This window comes from Aulonocara sp. 'chitande type north' Nkhata Bay, linkage group LG17 (genome assembly GCF_057382095.1).
Source record: "Aulonocara sp. 'chitande type north' Nkhata Bay isolate Kocher_YH1m ecotype deep benthic linkage group LG17, A_spYH_male_GT1.1, whole genome shotgun sequence".
Lineage (NCBI taxonomy): Eukaryota > Metazoa > Chordata > Actinopteri > Cichliformes > Cichlidae > Aulonocara > Aulonocara sp. 'chitande type north' Nkhata Bay.
In genome coordinates this window covers 1,670,439-1,689,854 of record NC_141360.1, presented here as the reverse complement: position 1 = coordinate 1,689,854, position 19,416 = coordinate 1,670,439, and the positions used below count along the sequence as shown (strand labels likewise).

The following is a 19,416-nucleotide window of genomic DNA, read 5'->3' as shown; positions in this document are numbered from 1 at the left end:
TTTATTCCCACCAGAGAAAAAGTAATATCTAGATCTTTCTTCATTGGGCAACGATAAAAGAGTATTTTCAAACGTTGCTGTCTTTATTAGAATTAAAGCAATAGTGGGCGTCCTTTATTCCCATAGTTACTCCTGCTTTTGGGAAAGGGAAGTGGAGCTTTTTCAGGATGGACAATGAAAGTCTCCAGTCAAGATGAAGTGCTCCTTTTGTGCGTCTCCACTTGTTTGCTCTTTTATGCATTTTGCAGTCATGGTCATCAACTCCAAAGCATCAAAGCCCACTAAGGCATAAGAGCTCTTTGTTGATGAAACTCTTAAAGAAAAGGAAGAAGTGGGAGCATCAGGCTATAATTCCCTCAAATGTTGCAGCAGACATGCAGCCCTCCATCTCAGCACAGTTTAAACTGTATTTAACTCGGGAAAAGAGACAAGGGGATCTTCTCAGGCTTGCCCTCAGTTTTCCTCTCATCTCTCTTCTTTCTCTGGGATCACTTTCTACCACTTATCTCATCTTTAGGCAGCCCTGTGAAGTCTCTTGTGGGGTTTTGATGAAGAGTGAGGACAGGGATGAAAAGCAGGAGGAGGAGATGAGATGTGGTGGAGGTCACTGACCTCTGGCCATGTCGAGCTTTTCCCATTGGACAGCAGACTATAGCACTAGCAAATATGCTTGCCCATTTCTGCCCTGATACTTTGTGGACACAAGCTAGTGAAACGGCACCAAATAAGAGCCAGTGTCATAAAATGTCATAAAACCACAGCTATAAAAGTAGTTAGCCGCGACACATTTTATGGCTAATTCAGTTTGATCTCTTCCAATAAGAGCCTCAAACATCCAGCTCAGCAGTTTCTGCGTGCAGGTATACTAGATGATGAATTACTTAGTGTTACAGACACCATGCACTGATATGGAAGTGAAGGTTTAGTCCCTATTTCTCTCTGGCAAACACCATCACAACTTTGAGAAAACCGGGGGGCTGGAAATCCTTAATCCCACCACGAAAGTCATTGTCAGCAGCGTATCTGCAAACAGGGAAGGCTTTACTTCCTTATCCTGAGGGTTCGAGATGATGGGAAATGCACATCCTCTCCTTGTTGCACATTTGTTGTTAAAATGTGTGAGAAAGTGATGAAAGGGCAACATGGAGACTGTGTTTCAATATTTCAAGTCTTCATTTCCTCACCACGACTGTGTTATTGTCTCTGAAAGTTGTTATGAGTTTGAAATATCATCTGTGTATCAGCGCTGAGCCGCTTGTCGCAGCGGTGGTAATGAATAGCTTCCTCCTAATCTGCTGATGATAGCAAAGAAAGAGATAAAGGAAGGAAGCCAGGAAGTGATCGCTAAAGGACAGAAGAAACATATTCCAGTGAAAGTCTGTAAACTAGCTTACATACAAACGTAGACCCAAGGCTAAAGTATCAACAAAGCAAAGCAAGCCAGCGACGCAGGAAGTCTCAGGGTTACTCCACATCAGTTTGGTCACTTTGATTTGACCAAAGTCTCTGACAGAGCCTTCATCAGACTGTTAATTGGCTGCCTTGGCAGTAGTTTTATATACGTGTGCTATAACCTGTGTTTCTGTATTGTAACAAAGTTAAGACAAGTGTAAAATATTCTGAAAGCTAAAATAAAGATTGAACCAACCATATTTTTGACAGTAAATCATCTTCTGTTACTAATCAAACAGTTTTAGTACAGATTAGGACTTAAAGACTTTTACTATGTAGCTAAAGATGACTAAAAATACACTTGAATGTTCCAGTTAGAGTCATGAATTTTCATGGTGCAAAAGTAAGAAATTCACAATTTGTCTCACGTAATGACCTGAGGATGTTTCTTCAGAATAAGCTAAATGCTGAGGACCAAAAGGTTAAGGGAAAGAACAAAATGGACAAGGATGCAGCGAGTGAGAAGGAAAGACTATGACTTGACTGGCAAAGAGAGCTGGCTGATAAAAGGAGAGTAGATATACTGTGCGTGCAGTTGTCCAGGGTAAATAAGGGGGAGGCTAGGAGCTTAGGAGATGGACTCAAACTGGTCTACAACGGTGCCAACAGAAGGGGAAATGGACTTTATTGGCTAGACTGACAGACTAAGTTAGAAAGGAAATGTACTAATGATTGAAGGGAGTGTGTTGAGGGGTTTGTGATGAAAGAAAATAAGAGAGAGAGACAGATGGATGGCAGTTAGTGAATCAGGAAGTGCAGAGGATGAGTAAGGACAACGTGAGGATGAAGAGTGGAAAGGTGGTTGGTCCTGATGACATACAGCGGACTTTTTTTTAACACAATCTAGGAGGATGAAAAAATGCTTGAGGAATGGAGACAAAGTGCCAATTTTCAAGAACAATGATGATGTGCAGAGCTGTAGTAACTACAGAGAGATAAAGCTGATGAGCCATACCAAGAAAATATGTGAAAGAGTTCTTGGCGGGCTGATAATCAGTGAGCAGCGGTATAGCCATGCCAAGAAGGAGCACTACAGATGCGATGTTTGCTTTGAGAGTGTTGATGGAGAAGCACAGAAAAGGTCAGGACAGCAGCACAGAGAAAGCATATGATAGCATGCCTGGAGAGGAACTGTGGTGCTGAAGGAATCAGGAGTGGCTGGTGCAGCACATATATGAGTGTGTGAACAGATCTGTTTAAGGTAGGGATGGGATCACATCAGCAATCAGCTCTAATTCTTTGCAATGGCTGACAGATGAGATCAGATGGGAGTGTCTGCAGACTATGAACAGATAGAAGACAACCTGGTGTGTTGAGGTATGCTTTGGAGAGCAGAGGGATGAAGGTCATCAGAAGCAGGGCAGAATACATGTGTGTGAACGAGAAGACGACAGTGTGACAGCTGCATGGAGTACAGGTAGTGGAGGTGGATGAGTTTAAATACCTGAGGTCAACCGTGTGAAGCAATGGACGCATAAGAGAGGTGAAAAATATGTGACAGAAGCACAGCAGCAAAAGTGAAAGGGGAGATTCATGAGACAGTAGTGAGACATAACAAAAGGCTGGAAATGGACAGACTGTCATTGGGAGTGACGACAACGGACAGGATTAGAAACAAGTGCATGAGGACGGCTCAGGCTGAGTGCTTTGGAGACACAGTTAGAGCAGCAAGGTTGAGACGGTTTGGACACGTGCAGAAGAAGTAGACCACATGAATATAGAGGCTATGGGTGGGTGATGGTGGGGAGCCAGACGCTCCACTGTGGTGACCCCTAAGGTGCTGAAAGAGAGAAACTAATGCATTTGATTTATACCTCCCTTTGTTTAGAGAGGCACTGTTCATTCATGAAGCTAAGATTCTGCTCCTTATTGCAATTTAGACGCTGCAACAGTCATTACTCCTGTGTACATTTAACCGTCCGATTTATTCTGTGTATGCCTTGTGTTTCTGAAGACTTTACAGTGGGTGTGTGAAAAGAAGAAAGTCCAGTGTCGAGAGGGTGAAGTGCAGCAGCAGCACGTATCCTGTCTTTAGCTCGATGCTGCTTATTATCATAAGAATGCCGTTTCCGTTTTGTCTCCTAAAAATTCATCCGTCTGCGCTCCCCGTCTCGGGTCGCTGAGTTAGCTTCTCTCTCTGCTCGCCAGCTGTGAAGACAGCCAAACAAAGATCAACAGGATTCATCAAAGCACCTCTCTGTCACACACACTGAGCACTAAAGGCAGTCTGTGTCTGTGCGCACAGGCTGGCATTCATAAAGCAGGCAGGCATAAAGCTGCCAGTGTGCCACAACTGTACCAAATAGCACCTGATTTGCAACCATAGAGCTTAACGGGTCGCTGCATGAAAGGTAACAAGGCTCTGCTATGAAAGCTTTATGAGGCAGATTCATCCTTTCCAATAAGACCAGCAGTACATGGACTTTTCCACTATGTCATTTATGAGAAGTCCAGTAGCTGCTGAGGAGAAACTGGGCCAATCATCATGACACAATAACCGCCTGCAGCCACGGAGACACCGACTGGATCTGAGGAAGTTTTTCTGTACCTGTATTTTTCCAGTGGGATAACTGAGAACACACACTCTTTTTCTGAAGCACTCTGCTTCATATTCCTTCCTCATACATTCATACCTAGAAAAAGAGCACAGCTGTCTACTGAGCTGCTCTGAAGGAGGAGTAAGCAAATGCTGCAGAAAATAATAAGCTTAATGTTAAATAATTGATTGTAAAGCAAGAATGTTTGTAATGCCAAATTTGTTGAGTCTTGCTGGCTTTTATACACAGACAGCACTCGGGTGTAGCTGCTGACAGCAGCTTCATTCAAAGTAGCAAGTGTGACTGTTACAGTGTAACTGGATACATTTGAAATACATTTCAGCCCTCTCTGTCTCTGCTACACTGAAACTGGAAAATCAGATCAGTCTAAAATGAGTTTGTTTTTGATGCTCTTGTCCCGCTTTGATGTTTTATGGAAAGCTGTGGTCGTGGTTATTACCTTCTTCAGTAAAGTGTTGAGCTACAACAGCAACTTCAAGTCAACAGCTCTCAGGGAAATGTAAAACATTTATATGAGGCATGTTTCCCACCATCAGTGATATTCTGTGAGTCTAACTTTGAACTCTGTGACTCTGTTGTGCAGATTCAGAGGATTTCAGTGGCAAACTGAGAACAAGAACCTCTCGACCTTGTATCCTACTAGCTGGATACGATCAGTTAACTAACTCACATACACTGGGTCCTGATGATACTGACATATTTACTGATGTCATGCCAATCTGCCTGCCAGCCTCATATTCAGTTAACAAACTGCACGTACTTACCACAGATGCCTGAACTCGACTGCTCTGTGTTTTATCTCAAACATGGCTGGTGCAATGTTTAAATACTGAGCATCACAAAAGCAGCCTTTCTAAGCTACAGCTTTAAATCTGTGAATCTACTGATTCATGATTTTTGTGCTGACGCTGTTGCATAAGGGCAGTGTGGGAAGGCCATGAATGGAGACAGTGTTCATGCCAGGGGCTAGAAGCACTGAGCTTTCCTGCCAGGTGCCATCAAGGTCAAGTAAACATGCAAACACACACAGATACATGCTCGCTATGATGCTACTTGCTGCAGGGTTCACTTCTTAACACATTCGCAGTAGCAGTTAAAAGTACTGCTAATAAAGTAAAAATAATCTGGGAATCCCCAAAACACCACCCTGAGCAGCAGCCAGTCACAGATGTTTCATTAGAGGCTACAGTTTGACACACAGCCCTGGATGTTTATCTGTAAAAGCAGCAGTGGAGCCTGGAGGCCTCGCCTTCACTGAGGGGGCTGTTAACAGACCATCATAAGAATTTAACTGGCAGAGGTTTTTATGGAGTCTTTAGTGTCTTGTGACGATCTGTAGCTTTTCAACCCTAACAGTGTTGTAACTCTGGGGGTAGGCACCGAATCCTTCTCATGCATGCATGTGACAGGAGGACAGGAGGTTAGTGAACTCTGCAGCATGGTCATTTCATGTGTTACGTTTTGGTGTTGTCGGTGTGTTGCTTTTGGCGTGACTGTTATGTGTTTCCTGTTTTACTTTGAAAGTCTGTGTTATCTTAGTGTTTTCAGTTTACGTTTCCCTGTCTCGTCAGGTCTAATTTGCCCCAGCTGTGTTTCCCTTCTGTGGTCCATTCCCTGATTGCCCCTTCTATGTATTTAAGCCTTGTGTTTCAGTGTGTCATGGTCGCGATCTTCCCCCCGTTGTAAATAGTTTGGTGTTTTGTTGTGAATAAATAGTCTGTTGTAAATAGTTGTGAATGGGTTGGTTAATAATTTCGTTATGGGAATACTTTCGTTTCGGGATTTTGGTGGTGAGCCTTCGTGGTTTTATTTTTCTTATCTTTGTTTTTCTACGTTGCACCCCGGTTGCCTAGGCCGGGGTGTAACACATGCTTTAAACTCCAGGATATCCGACACCTGGGTAAGGCCGGCCGTCCCTATCCCACGGTAACGTTAAACCGGCAACCTGAGCCCGGAGACAGACCTCCTTCACAGGTGAAAGCTAACCCACAAGGACAGAGAATAGTCTTTACACTGTATCTCTGATGTCAGCCCAACGTTTTAAAGTTCATGTGAAGAATGTTATACTGTAAACTCTTTGGATGTGCAAGGGTTTTATGCTGCTCTGCCAGCTGATTTGTTTTTACCTGACGAGGAAAAATGAAACACACAAGGGAGAGTGTCGATTTAGTTTGTCGGTCTGTGGAAGAACCACTGACTGCTTAACAGAGTGAAAGCGGAGAGTATATCCCTGTTTTTTTAAAACGTAGCTATTGGATTTATCAACATTTAATCTGAATGGATTCAGAAGTTAATGACTAATAATGCATTGCTGTGACTGTTAAAACGTGAGCCTTGAAAAAGTTTTACTCATATTTACTTTGTTATTTATCTTCCTCTCTGGATACGTGCTCGTGGCCTCGTAATACAGACGTCTGTTTTACTTTCCAGGGTTAAAATGCAACAAAGAGTTAAATTAAGCAGGCGGCGCAGTGACACGAGAGAATGAAATGAACCCGGAGGCCGTACATGTGTGCAGTGATATGTGTTTACTGTATATGTAGAACGTGTGCGCTGATGTACATCTCTGGATCAACAGTGTGTTGTACTTAAATATACACTTGTGCAGAGAACCAGCGTGTGTCTGTGACTAAACAGCAAAGAGAAAAGTGTGGGGTATAATCATAGCACCAAAGACAAGATAATGACAAAGTGCTCTGACTTTCCCTCAGTGCAATCAAAGTTTCTTCTTCCTCTCATGAGCACTTTACTTTGTCTCTCTGCATCGTGTGTTTCACCCCTCAGGGAGAAAAAAATCAGAAAAGAGACGTCGAAGGAAAAAATGAGAAATAGGATTTCAATAAAACCCAGTGACAACTACATTCTCTTTTCTGTTTGTTTTGTTTGTTCGAGTTTGTGATTTGATGGCCTCAAATGCAGCAAACAAGAATTTGTTTGGGTTTAGACGTCTACATTATCAAGAAAATTACGCACTGTTAACTCTGCTGCAGTCAGTGTAAAGTAGAGCTGCTGTGGTATCAGTCCAGTCCTGATTTTCAGATAGATAACACTGCTAAAGCTAAGCTCTGAGATTCCTTTGGTTTTAATGTAAGGACATGCACTCAATGATCACTCAAAATAAGCGGCAATAGTTATTATTTTGGTAGAAAAGTGAAAATAAAATGATATACAATGTACAATTTCCAAAATAACAACAATAATAAAAAAACAGTCCTATTGAGTTCATTATTATTTCAGTTTGTACTTTTTGGTCATTAGTCAGGATTGTTTGTTAATTCCGTTGCTTTTTTTTTTGCTTTGAATCGAATAGAATAGAATTCAACTTTATTGTCATTGCACATGTCACAAGTACAAGGCAACGAAATGCAGTTTGCATCCATCCAGAAGTGCTTTAGCCATGATATAGATATATTACAAAATATATATTAGCAATAATATAGGTATATAGATATATTACAGAAATGGGTCTGTTATAGGTATGAGGGTACAAAAATGGGTCTATTATGGTATGTTATAATGTACACGGTATGAAGGTATGTTATGAATATGCTATAACTATAAGTATGTACAGGCTATGAACAGGATATAAATATGAAACTAAACAGAAATATGCAAGTTATAAACAGTTGTAGAATTATAATTATATTGTACAGAATGATTGTTTATACAGAATTATACAGTAGTGCAGTTAAGATCAGTGAAATATGTGGCTACTTTCTACAGAGGCTATATAAAGTGTAGGTGGTTATGGGTGTATGTTCAGTACATGTGTTAACGTGGGTCAGATGTCAGGAGGCAGAGTTCAGGAGTCTGACAGCTGTGGGGAAGAAGCTGTTCCGGTACCTGGTGGTCTTAGTCCGGAGGCTCCTGTGGCGCCTCCCAGAGGGCAGGAGGGTGAAGAGTCCATGTGATGGGTGACTGGGGTCTTTGATGATTTTCCCAGCCCTTTTCAGACACCGCTTCCTGTAGATGCCTTTTATGGCAGGAAGTGGTGCTCCGGCGATGCGCTGGGCAGTTTTCACGACCCTCTGCAACGCCTTCCGGTCCGAGGCAGAGCAGTTCCCGTACCAGACTGTTATACAGTTGGTCAGGATGCTCTCGATGGTGCAGCGATAGAAGTTCACCAGGATGTCTGAGGACAGGTGGTTCTCAGGAAGAAGAGTCCTTGGTGAGCCTTCTTGACCAGCTTGGAGCAGGTGGTCGTCCACGTGAGATCCTCGGAGATGTGGACTCCCAGGAACTTGAAGCTGCTCACATGCTCCACAGCCGTCCCCTTAATGTGGATGGGTGGATGTGGGTCAGCATTCCTCCTGTAGTCCATGATGAGCTCCTTGGTCTTCTCGGTGTTAAGCAGCAGGTTGTTTGTGTCGCACCACTCAGCCAGACGATCCACCTCCTCCCTGTAGGCGGCCTCATCGTTGTCACTGATGAGGCCAATCACCGTGGTGTCATCTGCAAACTTAATGATGGTGTTGGAACCATCAGCCGGTCTGCAGTCGTGGGTGAAGAGGAAGTAGAGGAAAGGGCTCATCACACAGCCTTGTGTGATGAGCCCTTTCCTCTACTCCCTCTTCAGGGAGTTGGTCAGGATGCTCTCGATGGTGCAGCAATAGAAGTTCACCAGGATGTCTGAGGACAGGTGGTTCTCAGGAAGAAGAGTCCTTGGTGAGCCTTCTTGACCAGCTTGGAGCAATTGGTCATCCAGATGAGATCCATCGTTGTCACTGATGAGGCCAATCACCGCGGTGTCATCTGCAAACTTAATGATGGTGTTGGAACCATCAGCAGGTCTGCAGTCGTGGGTGAAGAGGGAGTAGAGGAAAGGGCTCATCACACAGCCTTGTGGTACACCGGTGTTCATTGTGATTGTAGATGAGCAGCGGTTATCCAGCCGGACATGTTGGGGGCGGTTGGTCAGGAAGTCCAGTAACCATTTGCAGATGAGGGAACTGATGCCCAGGTCTGTCAGTTTCCTGATGAGTTGTGAGGGGTGGATTGTATTGAATGCTGAACTGAAGTCTATAAACAGCATTCTGGCGTAGGTGTTGTTGTTGTCCAGGTGTGAGAGGACAGAGTGCAGTGCGATGGAGACTGCATCCTCTGTGCTCCTGTTCTGGCGGTATGCGAATTGGTGGGGGTCCAGGGTGGGGGGGGGGGGGGGGGGGGGGAGACAGGATTTGAAGTGTGCTAGGACCAGCTGCTCTAAGCACTTAGTGATGATGGGGGTGAGTGCTACTGGGCGGTAGTCATTGAGGCAAGATGGGTTGGAGTTTTTGGGTATCGGGACGATGGAGGTGGATTTGAAGCAGGCCGGTACCACAGCGTGGGCCAAGGACAGATTGAATATGTCTGTGAGCACTCCTGCAAGCTCCCCAGAACACGCTCTGAGAACACGCCCGGAGATGCCATCAGGGCCTGCAGCCTTGTGGACATTGATCCTGCTCAGCACCGCTCCTACATCGGTGGGGGAGAGAGTCAGAGGTTGGTGGTCTGGCGTCATGTCTGCTTTGGTTGTGGTTGTGGGGTTCCCTCGCTCAAAACGAGCATAAAAGTTGTTGAGCTCGTTGAGGAAGGAGACATCAGAGGATGCGGGGGAGGGTTTGGTGGTCCTGTAGTCTGTGATGGTCTGGAGTCCTTGCCACATGCGTCGGGGGTTGGAGTTGGAGAAGTGTTCTTCTACCTTCTTTTTGCAATGGTGTTTGGCTTTTTTGATTCAGTGGTTTGGTTTGGTGGTCTGAGTTGTTACCACTTTGGTGCTTCTCAGGAGAGAAGAATGAGTTTCTTAAACAAGAGTTCAGTTCAGTCTGGGCATAGGCTCGCCATCTCCATCCGGAGAGAATCCAGGAATCTGTTCCATTTGCTTTACACCAACACCAACAAAAAAAACCTAGGACAGTGGCGCAGCTGCCCCTCTGTTGGTCTTCCTTGGTCTCTTGTGTTCTGGGGGCCTCTGGATGTCTGGAGTTTTGATCTCCTCCATACCTGCTTCATGCCCTGGAGGACGGGGCTGTGGCCCCCCCACACCCTCTAGCAGATCATTACGTGAAGGAACCTTTTAAAAACAAGCGTGTCCATGCTCACAGGTGTACACACGGGTGATCACACCCACAAACTACACCCTTTTTGGCTCCTACCATAAGCACACTGTGTTCTGTTGATCTTATGTGCTGCACAGTAATGTTTAATATTTAGTATTTACTGTCATATTCCCATATATCATTGTGATGTTGTTTATTCTATTACTCTTGTTCTCTTCTGCTTGTTTTCTTTTTTCTTTCTCAGCAGGTGATCCAGGTGATTGATATATGCATTTTCTTTTTCTGCTCATTCTGTTGGTTTTTGTTTTTTGCCCTTCTCCCCCGTCCCTCTTCTCAGCTGTTTCTCTTTCCCTCTTTCTTTCTCCCCTTCTTTCCCCCAGTCAAGTCTGTCCCGTATTCAGTAAGTGAAAATAAAATAAACAATAAAAGGTGAATCAAATGGACCATTACAGCAAGGCTGGGATGGTCAATTTGGTAAAGTAAATCCGTTGGGCATCTTTCTTTGCCTTTAGACAACAATTCTGATGCAAAAGAGCCAAACGGGACAGGCAAAAAAAAAAAAAAAAACCTAGCCAAGATGAGGTATCAGCGTGAACGTGGCAGGGGACACAACCACACGCCCCCCTCTAGCTCCTGCTCACATCAACAAGACGACCGATAGTTCAGCATGGACGTCTGCAGCCTGTCTCATTTACTTTTCAAAGTGCAAATACTCTCAATACTTAATACATGATGGCTGGACTAACATAGTTTCTACACAAATGACAGTATTATCGCCTATCGGATGACTGCAGAAAAGTAAATTTTTTACAGTCACTGGTCTGGCTCCAGTCCCCTCCGCTAACAGGGAGGCGGGGTTTATGACCTATACTGCAGCCAGACACCAGGGGGCGATAGAGACATTTTGGCTTCATTTTGGGGAGCTGGTAGGTCGTCCTTTTCTACAGTCGCTGCACTGATCGCTAACCGTGAAACAGAGAAGGTCACACTTCCTTTTTTCAAAATAAATATTTTTCAAAGAAAACGACTGCAAATGCAAAAATATACATAAAAGGAAGAGAGAAAGGAAATTAAAAAAAAAACGTTTTCTCTACTCTGTTACACTTGGTAATGCAAATATGTTATCAGCCAATCACATGAAAGCAGCCTCGGTGCATTTAGGCTTGCAGAAAGGGTCGAGTTGACTTGATGAAGTTCAGACTGAGCACCAAGCAAATGGTTTAAGTGATTTTTAACGTTGTGTTGCTGTTGGTACCAGACATACTAATATGAGTAATTCAGAAACTGCTAAACTGCTGGGAATTTCCCACGCAGCCATCATTAGCATTTACAGAGAGTGCTTCGAAAAAGAGAAAATGTCCAGTGAGCAGCAACTCGTTGGGTAAAATGTCTTGTTGATGCCAGAGAAGAGGGCCGAGCTGATTGAATGAACTGAATCTATCCCATGAAGAATAAGGGCAATTCTAACCCCACACTAACGAGGTGTAACTAATCAGAGTGGACCCTGAGTGTATTACTGACATGACACTGCTCAGGTCAAAGTGGATTTTTTGCTTCATTTGCTTGGTTGAGATTTTACTGCTGAGCTTGTAATATCTTTTTTTGATTTCACAGAACTCAGACATATTTATCTCCCAAACTGGACAACTCACACCAAAACACTCTTTAAGGATAAATAGCACCACAGACCAGGTAAAATATGGGAAAACTGTCCATTTACAACCGAGACTTAACACAGTAGCTACTGCTGCAGCCAGAAACTCCACTGTCAGCTACTTTTATGTAGACTAACTAATACAAACTCATCATCTTGCAGGACTTCAAGATTCAAGAACATAAGTGTTTGTCTCTGGAAAGCAACCAACAGCAACCAACACCGTCACACCCAATTTGGGATGAATCAGACTTTCCATTATGACCTGAGTTCAGGTGTCGCATCTCTCATTTTGCAGTATTTTAATTTTTGGCATAGATCGAAATATCTGTCAGCTGAATCACTTTTTGCTGTAAAATATTCTCCTCTGAGAATCCATCGCATACAGAGACCTGAGACAGCAGGAAAAACATTGCTGTGCTTTCTTCTGCCTGCAGTAGGTGCGTCTCACAGTTTCGGGGACTCCACTGCACTATGAAAGCTTAGTGTGGAGCAGGTAATGTTAATGAGCACTATAACCTACTTTAATACACAGTTACATACGAAAGAAGACCAAGGTGGAATCACAAAAAACAATTCAAGATTAGTTTTTCTAAAAATTCAAAGTAGTGAGCCAAAGGCCTTCTGGAAGGACGTCTGCTGGAATCGAGCTTGGTTTGAACTTCGTGTAACCACACAATATAATTATTTTATAGTTTTAAGTAAACAAGCTTGTAATTTCAAGATCACGAAACATTTGCTTTTTGATCTCGATGACACACAAAGTCTTATTTATGCATTTCTCTAATCCATTTCTCTACGGCCTTCTGTACTATAGCTCCTCTTTCATGCACACAGTTTATCTTCTCCGAGAGCAAAACAGAGCACTCATCCCCTTTAAATCCCTTTGTCTCTCTCTTTTCACCGCCTTTCTTCAGCCTGTTTATATGCAGCCTGTAGAGATAGGCAGAGACAAAAAAGAGTAAAGCCTCCTCCTCTAAAGCCCTTTGTCTTTAAACCCAGAGTGACTTATCCAGCTTCCTGCGCACACATCTTAGAACCCACACCCACAGCGTATGACTGTGCTCCGGTCTGATGGCTTTACAGCAGAGGAACACTCAAGACAGCTGCTTTGGCTTTTTGCTGTGGGTGAAAGGTGTGACGCTTCTTTCAAGTCTGTGCCAGTCTCAGCTGCTGTGTTCCTGCATAATCTGGCCCAGGGTGCCAATTCCAGAGAGTGCACACACACACACACACACACACACACACACACACACACACACACGATTGCAGTGAGTGGATTGCAGGGTTAGAGGCGTATCTGCAGCTGGTGAAACAGCCACACAGGTATTAGTGTCACAGACACACAGAGACACTTTCCTCTTTTCACTGATTACATTTATTTATGAAGCAGTAAAACGACCTGTCTGCACAACATGGTTAAAGTCTAATGATGTCTGGTCTGAAACATGCAACCCTACATGCAACCCTACATGATGTTCAATATGAACTAATGTGCAGTTTGGTCTACAACAGCCTTCTTTGCTTGTCAGAGGTGGACCCTGTTTATTGAATGTCCAGCCCACCTCCCACAACAAATATCATTTGTTGTGGGAGGCGGGCTTCTTTCGTTGAGCCTTGTTGATTGGTCAGCTGCTTTGGTGTGATGAGTCATAGAGCGCTATGTCGTCTGAAAGATTTTCGAATTAGAGTCGCTCTTTTTCACCTTTCTGATGATGACCTCATTATTTTTGTCAAACCTGTCAAACGCTCATCTAAACTTTGCTGAATGAGTAAAGCAGCTAGCTTCCAGCCTGGATTAAATACCATTACCAGTCAAATTATTAGTCAAGTGTACCATCCAGTCATTACCCTGGGACCTGACTATTTACTGAAAGAATGACATTTCACAGCCTGAAACTCTTTAATGTGATATTCCTCAGAAATGTATGTGGACACAAAATGCAACTTGAGTGTGATTATCAGGAGGTCATAGAGTCAAGAAGCAGGTTTGAGATGTATGGAACTGCTATTTTTTCACTTTCATGCAGCTTTTATACCTAAATTACGTTTTTGGTTCACGAGTTTCTGTCGTTCAGAATCTTGATGTGGGTATTATAAATCCTCCTATTTCAAACTTTTACATTTAACAAATAACCCACTGACTTTAGCCCCCTTTTAACTTTCAAATCAATTTATTTGTTCAGTCGTTCCAAATTACGTCAGTAACAGAAAGGAAACCGTTTCAAGTTACTACAAAAGGGCTGTTGTACCAGAATGCAGCACGTTACCTGATAAAGTCTGAACGGTAAGTGGCAAAAGTTTAGTCAGATTCAGGTTTTGTCATTGACCCATCTTTTAAAGCGTCTCTCTGCTATGTCAGTATAAAGCTGAAATGAAAGAGGATGAATGAACAGAGCTGTAAAAAACACTCCTCTGTATCCTTTGACAGAATGGTATCTTTAGCAGGTATGGAGTTTAATTCCAGTTCAAATGTTCAGCCATTATGAAAACGAGATACCTGGAATAAAAGTCTCCCTACAAAACGCCTTGTTTTGTCACTCTGCAGTCATCTGGAAACACCTCTGAGCAGTTATTTTCTGCCATTATCTAAGTTAGACTCCACAGCCATAGACAGTACATGTTTAAACTGATAGTGAAACTTGTGCTCTAACCGCTCTCTATGCTGCTGTGGACCTGTCATGGGTTTCATCTCAGGCTTCTTTGTGCTGTACTCGACTTTCTCACAGAATTTAAGATGTTTTCTCAGGACATTTAAATTCTGCCGTCACTGCTAGCTGAGGAAATCTAGGAAAGAGCAAGAATTCATGGGTTTTTTGGTGCTCTTCTTTTAACACAGTGCTGTGCATAGTTCAATCCAACATATTCATCTCTTCAAATAAGTCATTCCATTCAAATAAAAAGGATTTCAATGCACCTATCAGCCAGCACTAACCAGTGAAGTGAGTATAAACATGGATCCTGACATTCAAGTGGGAGCTACTCTGACATGTCAGCTGACTCCACACCGAGCACAGGAAATGTGAGAAAAGAGTGAGACACCAACGCTGAGGTAACCAGCGTTTTTAAAAATATATAACCCCAAAATGTGATGCACACACACACACACTGATGAATGGTTTAGGGGCAACCCAGGGGTCAGGGGTCAGGACTTGCCCAAGGATGCCTCACAATACAAACTGGAGGAGCTGGGGATTGAACCGCTGATCTTGTGGCCACCTTCATACTCCGTTTAAAAACTATTATTACAACCATGCATATCTGAACTGTTTGGCTTTCAACTTAACGTTGATGAGAAGAATTCACCAACAAGCCAAGAAACCTGCATAACTCTGAACGATTGTATTTTTCTTATCAGACTGTCCTGTTACTTTTGGACAAACTCATGCATGTTTTCTGGCAGCAGAAAAGTTTGTAGTAAGAACAAGAAAATAATTCTCTAACTTTTATTAAATGCACTTCAGAAGAAATCCTGGCATCTGGACTTTATGATGTCAAAGGTGGATATGGATGTGATTAGGAGACAACAGCAGTATGATTAAGGCAAACTATTGTTTTAAGCCCAAACAGATGGATCATCAAAACAACTTGAAGCATCTGTGTATCCTTGGATCCCTCAGCACAAACACAATGAACACACATAGACGATGTTAGCCTACATTAGCTGAGTCATTCCTTTTACTACGGCACAGATCTGAGCATCAAGTCTGATTTCTGATTCAGCATTAATGAGTGAGCTGGTATAATCTGTTATAACTGCCTCTGTGAGCCAGCCTGTCATTGCTGGTTGGAGGATAAAAAGGAAGAAGGATCATTAGCAGGTTTCTTTACTGTATTTAGATGTACTCTGACCACATGTGGCCACGTTAAATTACTTAATTACATTCAGCATCTGATTTAAATTGTGGTTAATAAAACTATCTCTGAGGAGTCAGAGCTTAGCTTTAATATAATGTATTCTAAAAACACACAGGTTCAAGTCACAAAGACGAGGGTGTCATTGGGCTTTTGGAAGTCTAAGCGAGACCTTGTAGCTCCCGCCTTCTGCGCCTCCAGGGCTCAATAAGAGGGAAGTTAAGCCCTGAATTAAACACTTGACTTCAGATTTATTTAAAGTGAGCTTTTTTGTAAGAAAACCAGCGAGCATGTATTAGCTGAAAGCAAAAACATCCAAAAGAAGAGAGCGGCACGGAGAGAGAGGAGTGCAGATTATTACAGAGTAGCATATTAAAGGGCTGCGAGGAGCTGAGTGGGTAAATGAGAATACTGCAAGGGAAGCTTTCATTTACTTTTGTTTAATAAACTCTGGAGCTGTGTATTAAAAGTGACGCTGGGAAATTATAGATATGAATATGAGTAAATCTCTACATGCAAATAATAACAGTAAAGCTGCAGGCCTGTTAGCAGTGATGCTGGTGTGTGCAGGCTGTGTTTGCCAGTCACATGAATCATACCTCAGACAGCACGGCCCTGCTGACAGAACGGCCTGAGGACATGGACCCTGTTGCTGTATGCATGATTAATACCGTATATAGAGACATGATGTTGTTCACTAGCAAGGATGCCACCTACAGTGGGCCAAAAAAGTATTTAGTCAGCCACCGATTGTGCAAGTTCCCCCACTTAAAATGATAACAGAGGTCAGTAATTTGCACCAGAGGTACACTTCAACTGTGAGAGACAGAATGTGAAAAAAAAATCCATGAATCCACATGGTAGGATTTGTAAAGAATTTATTCGTAAATCAGGGTGGAAAATAAGTATTTGGTCACCTCAAACAAGGAAAATCTCTGGCTCTCACAGTTGAAGTGTACCTCTGGTGCAAATTACTGACCTCTGTCATCATTTTAGGTGGGGGAACTTGCACAATCGGTGGCTGACTAAATACTTTTTTGCCCCACTGTATTTAAACTGGTTCCAATATTTTGAAGTTTCATTAGATTTTCTGCATTTCGTTTCAATCATTTCTATCATGCAGCAGTTAAAAATAAAAACAGGTGGATGGAAACACGCCTACAGTCTGCGTAAACCTGCTACTGTGAATGACTGCACGAGGTCGCTGTGTAGCCACCATGTAGGCTGCTGCTTGCAAAGTTTATGTTTTGTAAAAGTGGATTACAGATGCACTAAAAGCACAAAGTGAGGTTTTCATATTTATATGAGTCTTACATTTATTTCTATTTATGATTCTGTTTTCCGCTCGACACACACACACACACACACACACACACACACACACACACACACACACACACACACACACACACACACACACACACATCTCTCTTTGACCACTGACCCCAAGCACCCTGCTAAAATTTACCCTAGCTGCACTAGAAGCCTCCTCTACATAGAAATATATCAATGGTGCTTCACATGAGTGGGAAAAATCATCCAGGGAAAATCAACTAACGCCAGGCCCATGTGCGCCTGGTCTAATCTTAGCTGTCCAGCAAACCGTTTAAATTCCTACGGTATGCTTTTAAAAGGTCCTGGGTGATAAATGGCCGACAGTGAAATGGAAACGGAGAGAGGGAGAGGATGAGGGACAGCCTGAGACAGCACGCAGCAGAACACAGTGAATAAAGGACAACAGGAAGCGTGAGGTAAGACACTGTCGGGGTTAGCGGCAGAAGAAAGAGGCATGCAGACAGGAAGTGATAGATGGTAGGACATCGATCAGAGAGCAGAAGAGGAGCAGAAACTATCCAATCTATCACCATCACCTCCAGCAGTGTCCTCCTGTCATGCTCCTCTCCTCAGTGACTGCACTGCTGGCAGGTTGCGCTCAGCCCCGAGAGCCACAGCTGCACAAAATGTGCATCTCCACAGTGCTCCAAAATGTGCCTGATTTAGTTGATACTGCATACTGCAAAACATGTACACTTTCCATCCTTTCCAACCATCTTTTGAACATTAAGTTGTTGAATTGATTTTCTACCTTCGAGGCACTCATTGGTTTCAGCTCACTTGCTTGAGATTGGTAATCCATCACAGTGAACATCGAGGCACAGTTTCATTATCACAGCAAGCAGGGTTTCTTTGAACGTTCCCCTCTCTGATGCAGGCTGTTTGAAGTCAAGAAGACTCATACCTGTGCAGCCACACTCGCTGGTTCACCTACAGCCTGCTTTACATGCTGTAGTTTCCAGTTTTCTCATGAAAACTAAACATATTGATGATACACTGTCCAGATAAAAAGTTACATTCCAAGAAGGTAAAACACTCGAATTCTAATTGGAGATAAAGTATCTGAATTTCAGGCGTGGGACCTCGCCTCCAAACACGCGCCTGCGCCTCCCCACACAAGCTGTTCATCTTGTTCGGCCCTACACTGTAGAGGCTCTGGTATTACACAAAGGGAACAATCAAAAGAGGGTCAGTTCCTCTTGCTGGCAGGACATGCAGGGTTCAGCTTGACAGAGTGTGACGTCCAGCACCAACCTGGCTGCACTCAGTTCTGTGTACATGCACGTCTGTGTAAGGATGTCTGCTGTACCTGAAACACTGCATAGACCAATCCTATAGTGGTACCTAATAATTTGGACCAACTGACGACTCGTCTCTCTGATATTTGATAGTAACCTTTTGACTGCAGCACGCTGTTATTTTAAACTAAGAGGTGACCACACCTTTCAGGACGCAGTGCCTGAACTCTGCAGCAGCCCTCCTCAGCTCATCAGGTTGGCTGAATGAGTTTGCTTAAAATGAAACACATTGTTGTATGTTAGCATTTCCTTTCATCTTGCATCCATTATTTCGGTCATACTTTATCTGTATGCTGCATTCGCTTTAATGCATGTTTATCCAAACTGGAGCATTTTGTAACCGTGTGTTTGAAGCAGCACACCGACACAAGTGAAGATTCATCTGAGAGGGACAAACTGAACTAGACCGAGTGCTGAACTTTATTTATTTTTTCTACTTTATGGGACAATTTTAGACTTTTCAGGTCAAAATAATAGCCATCACTGCCAAATCCTTCTTCTGTGAGCATTAACAGACTGGGCACAGATTGTTGCAGTTTTCACTAGACTCATTTTTCCATGAAATATAAAACCTATAAGAATATTCTATACATGGTATTAAAGTTAGCAATGACTTTGTTAGTGCCATCCTTTTAAAACATATGCTTTTCTCTGGTCCCCCTTCAGTTCAGTATAGCTTATGAACGCAGCACTGTTGGCAGCTACATTTAAAGTGCTGCCAAAGCTTCTTTTTACCCTTGAATTAAAAAGCTCTCTGGGTGATAGGAAATCATAGCAAACATAGCATATGCTCAGGAGTAATGTGCAAAACCACTGATATGGTTTGATTCATTTGATTTTATCCCAGCCATCGCTCTTAAAGTCATTCACATGGTAGGTGTTCTCTATTTTATGTCCTTTGCTTCTTTAATTGTAAGCATAAACCGACGAGGCTGAGGCCTGTGTCTGCATCTCCTTCTGATTTTTCCTGCGTCAGTCTCTTCACTGTAAACTGTCCAGTAAAACTCGAGCCATTAAAATGGCATCACATTATACGCTTTAATTTCATGCTGGCAATCACACTGTTATAGCAGGCAGCGTGCGGTCAGATGGTCGTCGTCCTGTAAAGCGTTTTAAATCGTGAAAAATGAGATGAAGCAAGGTTTCACTGGCTGGGACAGACATGACAGCACTGTAATAGTCTCGCTGTTTATGCGATATGAAAAAATGCTGCAGAAAAGAGCTTC

At 43.1% G+C, this 19,416-nt stretch overlaps 1 protein-coding gene across 2 annotated transcripts in view; it reads right to left on the bottom strand.

The window, feature by feature from the left end:
• Positions 1-19,416, bottom strand: part of chst11 (carbohydrate (chondroitin 4) sulfotransferase 11) — a 98,237-nt gene that overhangs the window by 9,550 nt on the left and 69,271 nt on the right. The gene's annotated exons all lie outside the window — the stretch shown is intronic.